At 36.3% G+C, this 20,060-nt stretch overlaps 1 protein-coding gene across 1 annotated transcript in view; it reads left to right on the top strand.

Moving 5' to 3' along the window:
• Positions 1-5,151: 5,151 nt before the first annotated feature.
• The window catches only part of lola (longitudinals lacking), a 437,759-nt gene continuing 422,850 nt past the window's right edge, over positions 5,152-20,060 (top strand). Inside the window, exon 1 of the mRNA XM_075313522.1 lies at positions 5,152-5,228. The gene's annotated coding sequence lies outside the window, so the exon portion shown is untranslated. The remainder of the gene's footprint in view (positions 5,229-20,060) is intronic.

Genomic DNA, 20,060 nt, shown 5'->3' with positions numbered 1-20,060 from the left:
TCTAAAATGTTATGGTATTCTTCAAAAATGGGTTTCTTCCAGTTAAAAGAACATGGTCACAGCCTAAAATGTTTTGATCTTTATGAAAACACATTTTTCGTCGTCGGAAAAAGGACATCACTTGAGAAAAGAAAACACAAAAATTACATTATTTATTTTGTCATTCCGTTTGTAACACATCGTCCGTCCGTCTGTTGCTATCAACTTGAAACTTGGCACAAGTAGTTGTTTTTGATGTAGGTCGGATGGTATTGCAAATGGGCCATATCGGACCACTTTTACGTATAGCCCCCATATAAACGGACCCCCAAATTTGGCTTGCGATTGCTCTAAGAGAAGCAAATTTCATCCGATTCGGCTGAAATTTGGTACATGGTGTTAGTACATGGTCTCTAACATCCATGCAAGAATTGGTCCATATCGGTCCATTATTATATATAGCCCCCGTATAGATCGATCCCCAGATTTGTCCTCCGGAGCCTCTTGGAGGAGCAAAATTCATCCGATCCGGTTGAAATTTGGAAAGTTGTGTTAGAATGTGGTCTCCAACAAACACGCAAGAATTAGTCCATATCGGTCCATAATTATATATAGCCCCCATATAAACCGTTCCCTAGATTTGATCTCCGGAGCTACTTAGAGGAGCAAAATTCATTCGATCCGGTTGAAATTTGCAACGTGGTGTTAGTATAAGGCCGCTAATAACCGTGCCAAAATTGGTCCATATCGGTCTATAGTTATATATAGGCGATCCCCAATCAGACAAAAATTGGTCCTTATGGGTTCATAATCATGGTTGCCACTCGAGCCAAAAATAATCTACCAAAATTTTATTTTTATAGAAAATATTGTCAAAATGTTATTTCTATAGAAAATGTTGTCAAAATTTTATTTTTATAGAAAACATTGTCAAAATGTTATTTCTATAGCAAATGTTGTCAAAATTTTATGTCTATAGAAAATTTTGTCAAAATTTTATTTCTATAGAAAATTTTGTCAGAATTTTATTTCTATAGAAAATTTTATCCAAATTTTATTTCTATAGAAAATTTTTTCCAAATTTTACTTCTATAGAAAATGTTGTCAAAATTGTATTTTGTCAAAATTTTATTTCTATAGAAACTTTAAACTTAATTATATACGTATTTAATCGGCCTTTTTTTGTTTAATATATACCACGTATGGACTATGTGGTATATATTACGATGTTAGGAAATTTTAAGATACCTTGCCATCGGCAAGTGTTACCGCAACCCAAGTAATTCGATTGTGGATGACAGTCTTCAGTAGAAGTTTCTACGCAATCCATGGTGGAGGGTACATAAGCTTTGGCCTGGCCGAACTTACGGCCGTATATACTAGTTTTTTTTTTTATTTATAAACTAACTCATTGTTTATTTGTATTTATAATGTCGTGCAAGCAAACATCACATATTTTTACACACTCTATTTTGGTACAATTTCAACAATAAGTAATCATTACATATTTACGTCGTACCCATCAAATGTACAAACGCAAAAACGAATTTCGTGCAAATCGGCTAAAGATTCCCAACTCAAACTTTTCGTTCCCATCCGCGTAAATATATCCCTAATTTGGAGATATTTTTTGCCAATACTGGCGACATCTCGAAGTTCTATTTTATGCCCATCGTTAACATAAGCCAATAAGTGACACCACAAGAATCGTCAACTGTGATGAGAAATGTACTCAAAAACTATGAAAATATTTTGCCAACACTATTATTGGAAGTATAATTTTGTTATTTTGTGAAACACCAAGAGTAAAGGTCTTCTTATAAATTATTTAAAGAAAAACGAAAAATTGAGCTTACAACATTTTTCAAACGAACTTTTTCTACCAGTTCTGGCCTATTTTATTTATACTTTATCTATCCGTTTTCCTGACTGTAGCGGTATTCCCAATACTACAAATAATTCTAGAAAGGCCATATCCAATCTGATAGTTTTGGTACTACCCCAAAGTACCAGTTTCGAGTCAGCATTAGATCATATTAGTACTTTGTTATCTGTCAGGGACGATTATGTTAGTGCCTGCGAATCTAATGACAGGTAAACTTTAAAAAGCAAAAAGTCGTCGCCAAAAAAGTAGTGAAAATGTTCTTTTTGGATACGGAAATGGTGCAAAAATATACAATATTTAATCAAAATAACCTTCTTGGTACCCAGCAAAAAATGGAGCACTATTTCAGCAAGATTGTAAGGGAGAGAGGCAGTACCAACTGCTTACAAAACAACCGAATCAGCTCTGATTTCTGTGGGCGATGTCCCGATTTAGAGCAGCTTCTACATAGCGCTACTATAGTTACCCATTTTAATAGAAATATTGTTCAGAGTATAGCATTGTTGGCGTGAAGGAAAACAACATTACCTTTCATGCATCTAAATTGGTTACAATAACGTAAACGAATGATCATAAACTAGTTTGATTACTCGTTTACGTTATTGCCACCAATTCATGCAGTGTGGATGCACTGCCTACTTTATTGTATGCCAAAAAGCGCAACTAAACTCTTACTGCTGAAGTATTTTTTGCTGGGATAATTTTGAGTATAGCATTGTTGGCGTGAAGGAAAGCAGCACTACCTTCCATGCATCTATACTGCATGAATTGGTTGCAATAACGTAAACGAATGATCATAAACTCGTTTCATTACTCGTTTACGTTATTGCCACCGATGTTCCTTGTGAGAACATTTTTGGAAGTGTTTTTAAAGTTGTGTCCTTAGAAGAACTTCCAAAATTCTCTGCTGGGTTAGATTAGTTTATAGTGGAACCTCCTTTTATTTCAGAAGCCTCTTGGAGATCGCTGCTGGTTATTTCGACAGTTTGTATATATTTCTTTGTCAGTACATGTACCGTGGTTTTCATGTTGATCAGACCTATCATTCTAAGAGGGTACTGGAATATCTACTTTCTTTCTGCATCGACTCCCCCTTGCTTTAAAGAGACCATGGCAGAAACGGTGGTTAGCATGCAAGCCTTCCATACAAAGGTTCGCTAACCTTTGTATTTTTTCTTCTTGCATTATAGAAGTCAACAAAACATTTTCCGTTATCGTTACATGTTTCTAATCCGTTTCTGTTCGTTACATACTCCAATGTCGAATTTTCAGAACCAAACTTTACATTCGGATCACCCATAACCACTTTATCATTCTTAACCCTTATATAATGTTGGGGTCATTTGATGACGCACATCGTATTTTTCATCAGCGTATTTCTTAGTGTTGGAATATAAATAAAAGTTCTTACTAGTCAGTGCATAAATTGTTGACATGTACTGAATTCTTGCTGAGTGGTAAGAACTTTTAATTATATTTCAACAGTAAGAAATGCGTTGATGAAAAATACCATATGGATCATCAAATGACCCCAACATAATATAAGAGTTAATTATTTTGTCAGTGACCAAATTTTGATTTCGTAGACTACGGGTGACAAGTCACTGGTGGACTGGTGATCGATAACTGATCGTGACTTTACCTTCCTTTGATGTTCCTAATCTGAGAGTTATTGGAGTGTCTGGTTTTTCGGGAGGCACACCTCGAGAAAGTGCACGTACCAGTTCAATAAAGCTGTACGTCTGCACGTCCCCCACCTAATGAGTACGGGTATTGATAAGCTTTTCCACATTGTGATGCGGGTGTATCCGTACTTGAAAGATAAAATACATAAATAAATAAAAAAGTCAATATGATAATTGAGAGGACTAATAATTATTGTTATTTTTGAACATTTTATGCATCATTTTACTTATAAAAATAAAATAAACACGTACGTATAATATTAGATGCAATCTCAATTTGCAATGAGCTCGAATCACCCTATTACACCACTTGCAAATACAACCCTTGCTTTGTTAACATCAAAACATCAACTTATCCTTGCATACCAGTAAACAAAAACAATACCCAAATTCATACTCGTACATCTCACGCAATTCACTCACTCGAAACCAAGTGATATTGATTGAAAGACCAACAACAACAACAACTAAATACTTTCGAGTCAAACACTCCTAGCGGTGCAAAAACATGCACACACTATGTATGCTTCGAAAACCTTGAGATGTTGAAACGAGCACAAAGGCAACAACAAAAAACGACAACAATATTTGAAGAAGCCTTTTGCAAATGCGGGTAAGCGGCAAAACGAACAAAAACTACACAGCTCGCAAAAAATATTGACCATAAGAAAATAAGAACAACGAAACGGTAAATTTAGTAATTCTCCTACTAAAAATGCACTCACTCACTCGCTCGCTCACAGATGGTGTAGTAAAAACAGTCAGTACTACAGCTGAGCGATTGTGTTGTGTGTTTGTGTTCAGGTTTTTTGTTGTTTTTTTTTGCATAAAATGCATTGCACGCGTACTAACACACATGCACAACACCCTAAAGTGCAGCAAACGAAAATCGGCCAGTGTACATAATACGAGGCCAAATGAACTAAACGTATCTGTTGTATGATGGCAATGATTACAACTTACCCTAATTTGTGTGGGGTGGGGGTGAGCAAGAGTGAGAGAGAAGAAGCAAACACAATGGAAAAATGCATTTTTCTTCAGTTAAACACCAAAACTTGTAGTCATTCTCAGCAGTACCCAAGGGGCTACGCTCTTACTCTTTTTTTGCTAAATTTTCAAATCAAATGAAGAGAAGATTTACAACTATAAAAGAGCCGTTGTGTGCGAGAGATTTTTCCTAGAAGTTATAAGCAAATCATAAACTAAGAGAATCGACTGAGAGATATTTCCCGGTTCGTTTTTAAGAGAATTTCAATTTTCTTTTTGTTTTATTGAGGTGCTGCTTTATCTCAAAACTACATTTAGAAATGAAATTTCATGAATACTCTTCTCCACGGAACTTGAATACATTAACAAGTTTCGATTTTCATGTATTGGTGTTGTTGGCTGCCTAGCACACAATGGCTTTGATGACGACGATGATGATGTTGTTCTTAATGACTATGATAATGATGATGTTAATGGGGGGCTTGTATTATTTTTATGTGAAGTCGAAGCTCTTTTGGTTATAGAAAACTTTTTTTGTAAACAGTTTCAAGCAACGTCGTGCAACATTCGAAAGTCACGAAAGTTTTGTGCGGCTAAACGTGCTTTTCCCCATTTTCTGTTTATCATCGTTACCGTCTCTCTGCTTCTTGGAGGTGAATGTAGTAGAATGCAAGAGAGTTTGTAGAACAAAAGTGAGTAGAAACTATGTTGATTAAATAGAAAATTGAAAAAAAAAAAAATCATATTTCATGAACTTGTTTTTCAAATGTACGTGTAGGCATTTAACTAAATTGAAAAGTTAGGAAAATATATATTGCGATCCTTTGTGAAGAGGATAGGTGATCCCCAAACCATTAATAATAATTACACATAGTTTCTGTAACACCAACTTCCCACCACCCAACTCGCACAGTACGAGTCAATTTCCATTTGTTGGAGCTGTACTTTTTCCACATTTTATAAAACAAATGCATAATATATACACTATACATACATGCATTGTATGTATGTGCACACCAATGTGTGTCAAGAGAAAATGTTTATGTACTTGCACTATAAAAATTTGTGTAGTTTTCCATTTTCTCCATTCCTACTGTATTTTTTTTTCTTCTCCACCATCGTAAAATTTTCACTTTACCTCTCTATGGGTATTTCCAGTTCCTGCATAGGTTCATTGTTGTGGATTTGAATGTGTGGATATGTAAGTGCATAACACAATCATATGTATATAAAACATTTTGAATTGTCTTATGTTTTAAGCTTTTCTTCTTAGCGAAGCTTTGATTAAAACTACCCAACTTTCTTTTCTTAGCATAACTGCATATGATTTTATATTATTATGCTCCAACATACATATGGATGTGTGTGTGTGAGTATAGATACTAACATTTGAGCATAAATGTACTTCTCTCCTTGCGCGTTGCCTTGCATTTATCAATGTTTACAATATCGCTGTTTTGAAAAACGCCAAAACATAAATCAAATTGAAGGCTAATTATGGGCAAATGTACACAGAAAAAATTTACATTAAAATATTTCGAATTACAAAATTGACTCAGTTTGTAAACGGTAGGCGAAAAATTTTACCGCGATGAACAAATAACAACAACCAAAAATTACATATTTTTCAATATTTAACTCCAATGTTCAAATATTAGTATCTCTATACACACATCTGTGCCCATATGTAAAATAATTTCTTTTTGCGATACATTAATAAAGGTATTGTCGAACAGAGAAATTTCCGTTGACAAATTATAACAAGGTAAACAAATTTTAATTGAAACACCCAAAAAATTAAACCTGTCATGAGCAAAAATAGGATAATTAAAAAAAAATTTGTAATTTTTTTACTAATTGCAACATGATACAAATAAGTTAAATTAAAAATAATAAGTTTTTCTGTAATTTAAAAAAAAATGCATACTCGTATTTTGAAGGAAAATTTTAAGTCAAAAATTCAAAATGGAATTCGAATTTATTACTAATTGTCAATTACTTTATTTTATAGAAAGTTGTCTTTAATATTGGAAACATACCGTGTCCTATAAATTAGGTTGCATAATCATTCAAATTAGGTCAATATTTTTTGCATTGGGGTTAGCTTCCAACCATTTCATCCATATAAAGTGAGTATAAACAAGTATATACTGCCGCAAGTTCGGCCAGGCCGAATCTTATGTACCCACCACCATGGATTGCGTAGAAACTTCTTCCAAACACTGCCATCCACAATCGAATTACTTAAGTTGCGGTAACGCTTGCCGATGGCAAGGTATCTTAAAACCTCCTAACACCATCTTCTAAATTGTATGTAAGTCCATACGTGGTATATATTAAATCAAAAAAGATCGATCCAATACGTATATAATTCAGTTTGACATAAAATGTTGACAAAATTTTCTATAGAAATAAACTTTTGACAAAATTTTCTATAGAAAGACGAAAGACTGTCATCCACAATCGAATTACTTGGGTTGTGGTATCTTAAAACTTCTTATTCCTGCATGGTTGTTGGATACCATATACTAACATCACGTACCAAATTTCAACCGAATGGGAAGAATTTTGCTCTTCCAAGGGGCTCTGGAGGTCAAATCTGGGGATCTGTTTATATGGGGCCTATATATAATTATGGACCGATATCGACCAATTTTTGCATGGGAGTTTGAGGCCATATATTAACACCACGTACCAAATTTCAACTGAATCAGATGAATTTTGGTCTTCCAAGAGGTTCCGGAGGTCAAATCTGGTGATCGGTTTATATGGGGGCTATATATAATTATGAACCGATGTGGACCAATTTTTGCATGGTTGTTAGAGACCATATACTAACATCACATACCAAATTTCAGCCGGATCGGATGAAATTTGCTTCTCTTAGAGGCCTCGCAAGCCAAATCGGGGCATCGGTTTATATGGGGGCTATATATAATTATGGACCGATGTGGACCAATTTTTGCATGGTTGTTAGAGACCATATGCTGACACCATGTACCAAATTTCAGCCGGATCGGATGAAATTTGCTTCTCTTAGGGGCCTCGCAAGCCAAATCGGGGGATCGGTTTATATGGGGGCTATATATAATTATGGACCGATGTGGACCAATTTTTGCATGGTTGTTAGAGACCATATACTAACACCATGTACCAAATTTCAGCCGGATCGGATGAAATTTGCTTCTCTTAGGGGCCTCGCAAACCAAATCGGGGGATCGGTTTATATGGGGGCTATATATAATTATGGACCGATGTGGACTAATTTTTGCATGGTTGTTAGATACCATATACTAACACCGTGTACCAAATTTCAGCCGGATCGGATGAAATTTGCTTCTCTTAGAGGCCTCGCAAGCCAAATTTTGGGGTCCGTTTATATGGGGGCTATACGTAAAAGTGGACCGATATGGCCCATTTGCAATACCATCCGACCTACATCAATAACAACTACTTGTGCCAAGTTTCAAGTCGATAGCTTGTTTCGTTCGGAAGTTAGCGTGATTTCAACAGACGGACGGACGGACGGACGGACATGCTCAGATCGACTCAGAATTTCACCACGACCCAGAATATATATACTTTATGGGGTCTTAGAGCAATATTTCGATGTGTTACAAACGGAATGACAAAGTTAATATACCCCCCATCCTATGGTGGTGGGTATAAAAATGTATGTATGGTCGAAAGTTCGGCCGGACCAATCCTCTATACCCTCCAGCATGAATTGCCTGCAAAATTCTACACTGAAAGACATATTTCTTTTAATTAAAAGAAATAAGATACAGTGATCTATTTTGTTGGATTTAAAACATCGTACTCAGTTTTAAAAATATGTTTTCCCGGAAAATCTATAGTATACTCAAAAAACTGTGAACCCATCATAATTACTGTTAGAAAATTTTAACTAAACTATGTTACAAGCGGAATGACAATGACAGTGTTGCCAGTATTGGGGATTTGTCTCCAAATTCAGAAAATTTATTCGTGGTTGGGGTCGAAATTTTAGTGTTGGGAACTTTGGGATTTGGGTGGGAATCGCAATAAGTTTGGAGATTTTCGTGGTGATTTTTCCGGTTCAGTATAGTCTGTCAGGATTACTGGAATTTTTACAGAACAATATACACCCAAAGAAAAAATACTTTCCTCAGGAACGGAATTTTAGAGAAAGGAAATTCTCGTTTGTTACTTCAATAGAAAATTTTTTTAGCATCAAAGGAAAATTTAGTTTGTCTAAAAAGAAGAAAAGAAAACACTTCTTTCAGTGTAGGGATCAAATAGAGCATTTTGACTAGAAACGAACACAGGATTTTTTTGGGTCCCAAGCGCTAATGTATAATTTTACTCAGCTTGGCTAAACATTTTGCTACAATAACGAAATCATTTCGACAGAACTCTGGTCTAACTGTTGTCCCCTCATCACTGATTTGGACAATATATGTCATATATACAGAAACGATGAAGATAATATTACATGAGTATTTAGACGTAAATTTTCACTTTATGGTGACGAAACTCCTAATCGAAATCTTGATCTTGTTGTAGCTCGCAAGCTTTTTATTTAACATATTATATAAATTATTTTCTACAGAAGAGCCTATTTCTTAATTTTTTTCAGAGAAAATGTTCAAAAATTTATTGGAGATTTTTATGAGGAATTTTAATTTAAATTTGAAATTTTTGGGGTCGGAAGCATCCCAATTTTGGGTCAAAATCCAGAAAAATACTAGCAAAACTGTATACACCCTATCCTATGGTGGAGGATAGACTCAAAAAAAAGTGAACTCTATATAGCACTAAATCCAATTTATTTCTATTTTAACTCATGAAATTTTTATGTTTTAAAAAAGCTTACTTGACTTTAATAATGTTTTGCGTACGTTTGCTAAATGAACTAAAAATTATACACAAATGAATAATAAAGATTTACTAAATGCATATGTCCCACAAAATGGTTCAGAAGTTCTTAAAATTTTTAAATGTTACCACTAATGCGCCCATCTTGAACTTCGTATGGCACTAAAGACATTTTTGCAATTGTAAACTCAATTTTTTTCCTTCACTATACGAAATTTTGTTTTACAAGTGAAAAAAAAACAATTTTGGTTCAACTTTCACATGAAGTCGTTAATTTTCTGCATAAAACATTTACTTATTTTCCAATGTGGTTACAGTCATTATTGGTGCAAACAATACTATTATTGATTTTATTAGTTTTTTTTCACCCAATTACCTGGTTACCTATTTTATTGAATTTGATTAAAGCTTTTAATTTCTTTATATGCCAATATAAATTATTAATACAGAACAAAAATTAAGCGTTGATTTGAATTTTTTTTTCGAATTAGAAGACTATTCAATTTTCAGCTAAATACTTACCAGTAAAAATCGCTAAATAGACATTCTTCGGTCTTTTTTGTTCGTATGTCTATAAACTAAATAATAACGTGACGTTCACTTACTCCCCAAACTCACCTCCCTCACACACCAAGAACAACAATAACAAGCATAGGAGTGCAGTTAATATGAAATGCAACGAAGACTTTTTCCACATTTCATTTCAACATTGGGAGTGAATTTTCATTTATTTCGTTGCTGTTGTTGTTGCTTGTTTTTTCCTCTTCTTCTTCTTCTAAAATTGAGGTCATTTTAAAATAATGTTTTAACGATATTTTTCCATTTGCCGTTGTTGACTGCTGCCAGTTGTTGCTGTGGTCTGGTGTAGTGTAGTGCTTCATACAGTTATACATGTACACGTATGTGCCTTACAAATGAGTGAGTATGGGAATATGCATTTAGGCATGTTTGTTGCCGTGTGCATTCATGAGCAGTTTGTCATCGTTGTTGCTGTTGTTGTTTAGTTTTCATTATTTTTCACTTCGTTTGCACTGGTTGGATGAGAGTGTGTGTGTGTGTGTTTGTAAAGTTCGTTGTTACATAAGCTTTTTGATTTTTCTTCTACCCTCTCCCCATTCTAAGCATATTATTATTGGTCTCATATGGGTTTTGTGGGGGAGGGGGCGGCTGTGTAAGGGGCTGAACGATTTACGGGTGCTTGGGTGTTTTTCTAATGTTTTGATGTGTGATGCATAAAGTTCTCCCCACTGTCACTGTGTATTGTTATTCTCTGGGATGCCATTGAGCGAATCAGTGAGTGGGGTAATGGGGCTATTTTCCCTTTTCGTTTCATCCTCAACATCCTCATACGTTGTTGCTGCTTCTGCTGCTGTCAGTGAAGACAGTCGGTCGGTTGGTTGTTTGGTCATATTCACTCATTTTCATATGCACGTTGGTTGCTGGCGATGGTCATTGAGTATGGTGTTGTTGGTTGTATTGTACTTCTCCTCCGTTGTTAGATTTTTATCATGTGTTTTATTTTTGTTTTATTTTCATTAGGTTTTTCCTATACTCTGTTGCTGTTGTTGTTGCTTTTGTTTGACTATGAATGCAGTGCATATTTCACATTCTGTTGTATCATGTTTGTTGTACGTGATGTAAAAATAAAGTTGTGTGGTATAAAAAGAAAAAAAAACCAGATACGATCACACATATTCCACTGCTGGTTGTTGTTGCTACTACTGGTGTTTTGAATGCCTGCTGCCGACCATACTATTTCGTCCATTACACCTCGTATATGTTGGATACCCAAGGGCTGTGGGGGGGGTTGTCATTGTGAAATAAAAATTTCTTTGGAGCGTTTGTCATTGAAAAACTTTGTGCTTTGATTTTCTCATTGCATTGTGAATTCCCTTTTTTGTTTGATTGAATAGGTTTTCTTTGTTTTTGTTATTGTTGTTACTATTGTTGTTGTTGTCATCATCTATTGTGGTTTTCTTAATACAATAACACTTTCCCTTGGCTCAAGTGTTATTATGGTGTTTTCGATACTGGTGCAGGTTCGGGCATTAAGAGAAAAAAAGAATTTTACAACATCCTTTGGAGAAAATTTAGGAAAGAATTTTTGTTAGAGCGTACTACTCAAGGTATACATTAATTTTTACGGAAACATCGAAAAAAGTTTTCTTTCATGTAGAGATAGAAGTACATTTTTAACCTACTTTTACAGCAAAGGTTAATTAATGAAAAGTTTATAAGCTAAAATTCAATTAAAAATATTCATATTAGAGAAATTTTGTATCCTATGTTCGCCTGCATGCCTTGTAATACAAAGGCTCATGGGTTCAATTCCAGTATCGACCAACCACCAATAAGTTTTTCAAAGGTGGATTATCCCCTCTCAGGAGGAGGTCCCTTGTCATTGAGCTAAAGATAAAATTGGGCAGCACTCAGTGATAAGAGATAAGTTCACCACTGCGGTGAACTTTCAATGAAACAACGCATTTTATATGATTTGAAATCGAAATTTAATAGATTTTTACCCCCATTACTGGAATGAGCATGTGATGTAAAATCGGGAAATGTTACTTCTAGTTTCGTGCAATTTGTATGGTCAGTGCGCCTTCTATCACCTCAAGCAGTAAATACGATTTCAAGATCAAATAATTAACCTTGGTTTAATTTTGAGATAAAGCGACCGATTGCATTTAGAGATTCTGCAATAGATGGAAAACCTTCAAAAACCCCTGAATTACATGCAAATTTTACGGCAGCTAGAAAGGCGGTAGTAACGGCTATAGACTTCGCAAAACACAAGTACTATAGTGAAAAATTTAAGTCTGCTGTGGACAGCAAGTCTAAATGGAAGCATATCCGTAACATTGGAATTGGCAATAAACAGAATACTATTAATATTGATCTGCCCCTTAATGAACTGAATGAAAAATTCGTAAAGACTGGGATCTCTGAAAACATATCAAATGTATATCACACTCTGCAAACAGCAAACCAATTGAAAGATCCTTTTCTTTTCGCTGTGCCGACAATGATGAAGTTCTAAATTGTTTACATTCTATCATATCAAATGCTATTGGTGTTGATGAACTAAACACTGTTTTCTTAAAATTTTTCATCCCCAAACTGTTGCCATACTTTACATACATATTTAGTACATGCTTTCCCTTGGCTCAAGCGCCAAAACTAAATCTCGGGATCGGTTTATATGGGGGCTATATATGATTATGGACTGTTATGGACCACTTTTGGCATGGTTGTTAAATATCATGTACTAACATCACGTACCAAATTTCAACCGAATCGGATGAATTTTGCTCTTCCAAGGGGCTCCGGAGGTCAAATCTGGGGAACGGTTTATATGGGGGCTCTATATATAATTATGGACCGATAGGGACCAATTCTTTCGTGTTTGTTAGAGACCACATTCTAACACCATGTTCCAAATTTCAACCGGATCGGATGAATTGTGCTCCTCCATGAGGCTCCGGAGGACAAATCTGGGGATCGATTTATATGGGGGCTATATATAATTATGGACCGATATGGACCAAGTCTTGCATGGTTGTTAGAGACCATATACTAATACCACGTACCAAATTTCAACCGGATCGGATGAATTTTGCTCCTCTAAGAGGCTCCGGAGGTCAAATCTGGGGATCGGCTTATATGGGGGCTATATATAATTATGGGTCGATGTGGACCAATTTTTGCATGGTCATTAGAAAACATATACCAACACCATGTACCAAATTTCAGCCGGATCGGATGAAATTTGCTTCTCTTAGAGACTCCGCAAGCCAAATCGGCGGATCGGTTTATGTGGGGGCTATATATAATTATGGACCGATGTGGACCAATTTTTGCATGGTTGTTAGAGACCATATACTAACACCATGTACCAAATTTCAGCCGGATCGGATGAAATTTGCTTCTCTTAGAGCAATCGCAAGCCAAATTTGGGGGTCCGTTTATATGGGGGCTATACGTAAAAGTGGACCGATATGGACCAATTTTTGCATGGTTGTTAGAGACCATATACTAACCCCATGTACCAAATTTCAGCCGGATCGGATGAAATTTGCTTCTTTTAGAGCAATCGCTAGCCAAATTTAGGGGTCCGTTTATATGGGGGCTATACGTAAAATTGGACCGATATGGACCAATGTTTGCATGGTTGTTAGAGACCATATACTAACACCATGTACCAAATTTCAGCCGGATCGGATGAAATTTGCTTCTCTTAGAGCAATTGCAAGCCAAATTTGGGGGTCCGTTTATATGGGGGCTATACGTAAAAGTGGACCGATATGGACCAATTTTTGCATGGTTGTTAGAGACCATATACTAACCCCATGTACCAAATTTCAGCCTGATCGGATGAAATTTGCTTCTTTTAGAGCAATCGCTAGCCAAATTTAGGGGTCCGTTTATATGGGGGCTATACGTAAAAGTGGACCGATATGGACCAATTTTTGCACGGTTGTTAGAGACCATATACAAACACCATGTACCAAATTTCAGCCGGATCGGATGAAATTTGCTTCTCTTAGAGCAATCGCAAGCCAAATTTGGGGTCCGTTTATATGGGGGCTATACGTAAAAGTGGACCGATATGGCCCACTTGCAATACCATCCGACCTACATCAATAACAACTACTTGTGCCAAGTTTCAAGTCGATAGCTTGTTTCGTTCGGAAGTTAGCGTGATTTCAACAGACGGACGGACGGACATGCTCAGATCGACTCAGAATTTCACCACGACCCAGAATATATATACTTTATGGGGTCTTAGAGCAATATTTCGATGTGTTACAAACGGAATGACAAAGTTAATATACCCCCATCCTATGGTGGAGGGTATACAAATCGCATCTACTTAATTTTTGCACTTTTTATCTACTCAGCATAAAACCAAAATATACCGTTAGTTTTGTTATTGTTTGTCTTTCTTTGTGATCAGTAATACAACTTTGTGTTTTGAAACGTGTTTGCTAGTATTAGCTAAAGCTTTGTTCGAAGTGTACTGCAATATAGTGTTAGGCATTGTAGTTCAATGTAGTGATCGCTCACTTCCAGCTCTTTTTCGACCAACGAACTAGTTCGGTCAGTTAGTTCATTAGTTCACTTTCGGTCAGTGGCCGGTTCATTTCAACTTCTGTTGTTGCTTTCTTCCAGTTCATCATAAAAGATACATATTAGCTTTGCATTGATTTATTCATCCCAAAAAACACATTCAAAAATAATCCCGAACAGCTTATGTGTAAAAAAGAAAGCTTATGTGAGCCTAAAGTCAGAAAATAGTCCAATTATTAAGGAAATCGAAAATAACCGAGCTAACAAACTGATACAATGTGCTGAGTTGGCTAAACTCACATGGTGAACGGAAAAGAACGATAGATGTGAACTAGTTCAGCTCGCTTATTTCAGTGAACTGTTCAATTGAAGCAGTTCGTTCGCGAACTATCCAACTCTACTGCAATAACATCAAGTAAATTGTGGAGGACAATATAGTTTCCTTAACAAATAATGGGTCTTCATCGCGGAAGAAACTAAATATAAGTCAGTCTGTTGTCATTCGCTTTCAAAAAAGACGAAATGCTACTCCCAAAGAGCAAACCAGAGGCCGCCAACAGCTGTTGACCGAAGCGGACGCTCGCCTTATGGCAGAAGTGAGGCAGAACAAGTTCGTAACGCCGAAAAATACTACTCTTGCCAAAAATAAGCAGGTTAGTGAATGGACAGCAAGACGAGCGCTCCACAACATTGAGTATGTTTCAGCTGAAAAGAATCAAAAAGCGCGAATGGTGTTTGCAAGAGAGCATAAAAATTGGACGACAGATTACTGGAAACGTGTTATCTGGTCAGATGAATCAAAATGTAACCGTTTCCAATCGTAAGGTAAACAATATTGCTGGCGAGTGACTCACCTAGGTTAGGTTAGGTTAAAGTGGCAGCTCGATTAAGATTCAGGCTCGCTTAGACTATTCAGTCCATTGTGATACCACATTAACTAAAAGTACCTATTACATATGGGCACTTCTAGTTTTAACCGCTGAACCTTCTCGATTATTTTCCTTTGTTGAACCACCCAGATTGTTCCAAAAACATTAGCAGACTGCTTAAGTTAACGTTTTCCAGATCAGCCAGTAATCTGAAGCTATAGTCATTATACTTCGCACCAATAGTTTTTGCAAAATCGCCTATCAGGCAGCGACCCGTTATAGCAGATATTAGGAGTGATATCTGACGACTTGAGAATACTAGCATATCTAGTGTGCGGTTTAAGTTTAAATGGGGCCATATTTGCTTGGTGTCGTTACAACCCTTGCAATTCTCCTATCGAACATTTGCCATCATAACAGCCTTCTCACGCAGCATGAGCTTGCAGGTAGCCAGGGGCATACCAACAGATTCTAGTTCCCCTGGAATATGTAAGGTAGTCCCTTGCCTTGCCATCTCATCCGCTTCGCAGTTCCCCGGTATGTTCCTATGGCCAGGCACCCATATTAGGTGAATATTGTACTGCTCAGCCATCTCATTGAGAGATTTGCGGCAGTCGATGGCCGTTTTCGAGTTGAGGAACACAGAGTCCAAGGATTTTATTGCAGGTTGACTGTCTGAGTATATATTAATGCCCATATTTTTTGGAACATTACTACTCAGCCAATTCGCCACCTCTCTTATTGCTAATATTTCAGCTTGAAAACACTACAGTGATTAGGCAATCTTTTCGCTATTCGAAGTTCCAGATCATTAGAATATACTCCAAAACCCACTTGTCCATCCAATTTGGAGCCATCAGTGTAGAAATCTATATATCTTTTATTCCCCGGGGTCCGTGTACACCACGCCTCACAGTTGGGAATTAGAGTTTCAAACTTTTTGTCGAAAAGTGGTTTCGCCAGAGTGTAATCCACTTATTTAGGCACATCTGGCATTATTTTGAGGACCGAACTGTGACCGTAACTTTTTTCCGACCACAGCGATAGCTCGCGCAACCGCACAGCCGTTGTTGTAGCTGACTGTTTGGCCAAAATGTCTAAAGGCAATAGATGCAGCATGACATTCCTGTCTTACAAAATGCGCCTGAGATACATAAGCACGCCATACGCTGAACTTTATCTAAACCAGTCGGTTTCTGAAGTGCCGGCCACCAGACTACAACACCATATAGCATTATAGGTCTAACCACTGCCGTGTATAGCCAATGCACAATTTTTGGTTTTAGTCCCCACTTTTTTCCCTATTGCCTTTTTGCACGAGTATAAAGCTACCGTTGCTTTCCTCGCCCTTTCTTCAATATTAAGCTTAAAGTTCAGCTTCCTGTCCAAAATAACGCGAAGGTATTTTGCACACTCCCTAAAGGGAATTTCAATACCCCCTAAGGAAATGGGCCTAACCGTGGGAGTTTTGCGATCTTTGCAGTACATGACTAGTTCTGTCTTTGCAGGATTTACCCCAAGACCATTATCTTTCGCCCATTTCTCAGTCATCCGGAGGGCTCTCTGTATAATATCTCTAACTGTTGATGGGAATTTTCCCCTGACTGCTAGCGCCACATCATCTGCGTATGCCACCACTTGTATCCTTTCTTTTTCTAGGGAAACCAGAAGGTCGTTTATAGCAACATTCCAAAGAAGAGGTGATAGAACTCCTCCTTGAGGAGTGCCTCTGTTCACATACCTTTGTATGTTTGCTTGTCCTAGTGTGGCTGAAATGCGTCTCTTCCTTAGAAGTTCGTCTAACAGCCTAAGTATACCTGGATCAACATTCAGAGTTGTCAGTCCATTTAATATCGAGCTCGGATGGACGTTATTGAACGCCCCTTCGATGTCTAGAAATGCCACGATTGTGTATTCTTTGACATATAGTGAGCTTTCAATAAAGCTGACTAGTTCATGTAATGCGGTCTCAGAAGACCTGCCCTTCGAGTATGCATGTTGTCGTTTCGAGAGCAAACTTGAATCGACGCTAGTTCTAAGATAAATATCTATCATCCTCTCCAGAGTCTTAAGTAGGAATGATGATAAGCTGATTGGTCGGAAATCCTTCGCATTCGAGTGAGAGGCTTTTCCCGCTTTAGGTATGAAAACGACTTTTGATTCCCTCCACTTTCGTGGAATATATGCTAAGTTGATACATCCTATATATATATCGCCGACAACCAGGGGATAATTCTGTCAGCCACCGCTTGTAACTCCGCCGGAGTAATTCCATCAGGTCCGGGGGATTTGAATGATCCAAAGCTATTTAACGCCCATTTTATTCTAGATTCTGATACAATTTCCTCGATAGGAAACGACCGCTGAGCCACTGTGGCACCGCCAGTGCATGGTTCAACCGTCTGATTTCCGGGAAAATGTGTGTCCAATAGTACCTCCATCGTCTCCTCACTGGACGTTGTCCAATTGCCCTTCGATGTTTTAATGAAACCTGGAGCGGAGCTCGTGTATGCTAGCACCTTCCGTAGTCTGGAAGCCTCGCACGTATTCTCAATGCTGCTGCAGTAATCATTCCAAGAGTTATGCTGAGCCTTTCTCAGTTCTCGCTTGTATCCTCTCAAATTCTTCTTGTAAGCGTCCCAATCCACAGGAGCTCTGGTGGACTTTGCTTTGTTAAAGAGCTTCCTGCACGATTTCCTCATATTACCTAACTCCGTAGACCACCATGGTGGTCGATTTTTCCCCTTGTCTTCCCTTTAGGGCATGCAGCTTGCAGTGAAACTCAGCGATTGAACGGGTGCTGTCATCAAGCAACTTGGGAATAACTTTTAACTCAAAACTGTCATGGTCTAATCATATCTGTGGTTCAATTGGTAAAATGCATGCCATGTTAAGGAACCTATGGTCAGTTAGAAAATCTACACCATTTCACATCAGACTGTTACTTGCAAAAACATACTTGGTCCGAGCTTTAATGTGCGGATGTGAAGTATTTGCAAATTGCGATTTCAATGACCGCTCAAAACTCAAACAATATCGCCAGATATGCTTACAATAAAAACCGTAGCGACAGTATATCGGCGTTTTCTTACCAAATATTCCATATATCCTTCGATAACTTACTTAAAGCCAAATGCCTGACAATGCTTCACAAGATTATTTACACGCAAGTACCGAAATACCTCTTCATCCGCTTACTTTTTTCTAGGTCAAATCGAGGAAAGAAATTAATTTTACCACGCTTCAAAACTCTAGTATCAGAGCGACAATTCTTTATTTTTACCATTCGTCTTTGGAACTCTTTACCCCCTGAACTACAAATATTAAGCAATGCCACTCATTTCAAGAGAGAAATTTATAAATTTATTAAGTTTGTTAAAATTATTTATAATTTGGCTTTGTCAAAATTTACATTTAACTGTTTTAATCACTAATTTCTTTTGTTATCCATTATTATGTTATACTTTTTTATTATTGTAAAATTTCTATATATGTTATATATAATTTTCAAATTCATCTTCACACCACAATTAACTTCAAACTTAATATCATTATAAAGTTGGTACTGCCATTTATAAGAATAAATTCTTGTTGTATCAGCCTGAAAAAAAAGAAGTTAAATCGGGAGATCGGTATAAATAAAACCCTTAATGATGTAAATTTGACACATCTCTTATCGTTCTAGCATATCTCTACATTTACAATCTCAGAACAATCTGATAAAAATTGCCGTGTCTAGATGCACATAGGTTTTTTCCCGGGAAGTTGCTATTTTTCGCTCCCGTTTTCCCGGGAATGAAGTGCGGGAATTCCCGGGAAAATTTCTTTACTATATTTTATATATTTATAATAGAGGGTTTTATATAGCACATGACAGTTGAAATCTAGGTAAAGTGAATTTTGGAAGTGTAATGTGAATGACTCCGGTATCAAGCAGTAGTAGTTGCCTTATGGGAGATACACATAGTCGTTGGTAATAGCCCACATCCTAGCGGGCTCCAATTGTTAAAAAAAAGATTGCGCTTCCCAATTTATGATTCTCATATTTCTGTAAACCGACATTCTCATAGACTGAGTAAACCTTTATAAACAAAGAGACATTTTAACTTATGTGACACACGTTTGCAATTTCATAATTTCATAATTATTACAAGGATGTTTTTATGAAATATGAAAATTCCAACCTTTAATAAGATAGTTTCTTTAATTATAACTCATTCACATTAGGCGCGAATTCTATTAAAAGTGGATTTTAAAATCCTTATGTATAAGGCAAATGACAGTTGAAATCTAGTGAAAGTGGATTTTGGAAGTGTAATGTGAATGAGGTATTACATGATAGTGAAATCGAAATAAGTTTCTTTCTTTTCCAAACAGTTTTTTAATGTTACAAAAAATCCCACTATATTATAGTGTTCTTCCGAAAACCCACTATATTATAGTGTTCTACCGAAAGAAACCATTGTAAATTTTTTGTATTTTAGAATGATCTATGGCTAATGTAAGAGATCAACATTATATATATATATATATATATATATATATATATATATATATATATATATATATATATATATATATATATATATATATATATATATATATATATATATATATATATATATATATATATATATATATATATATATATATATATATATATATATATATATATATATATATATATATATATATATATATATATATATATATATATATATATATATA

Source organism: Haematobia irritans, chromosome 5 (genome assembly GCF_050003625.1).
Source record: "Haematobia irritans isolate KBUSLIRL chromosome 5, ASM5000362v1, whole genome shotgun sequence".
Lineage (NCBI taxonomy): Eukaryota > Metazoa > Arthropoda > Insecta > Diptera > Muscidae > Haematobia > Haematobia irritans.
Note: the sequence above shows the minus strand (reverse complement) of the source record. Positions and strands in the feature narration are given on the sequence as shown.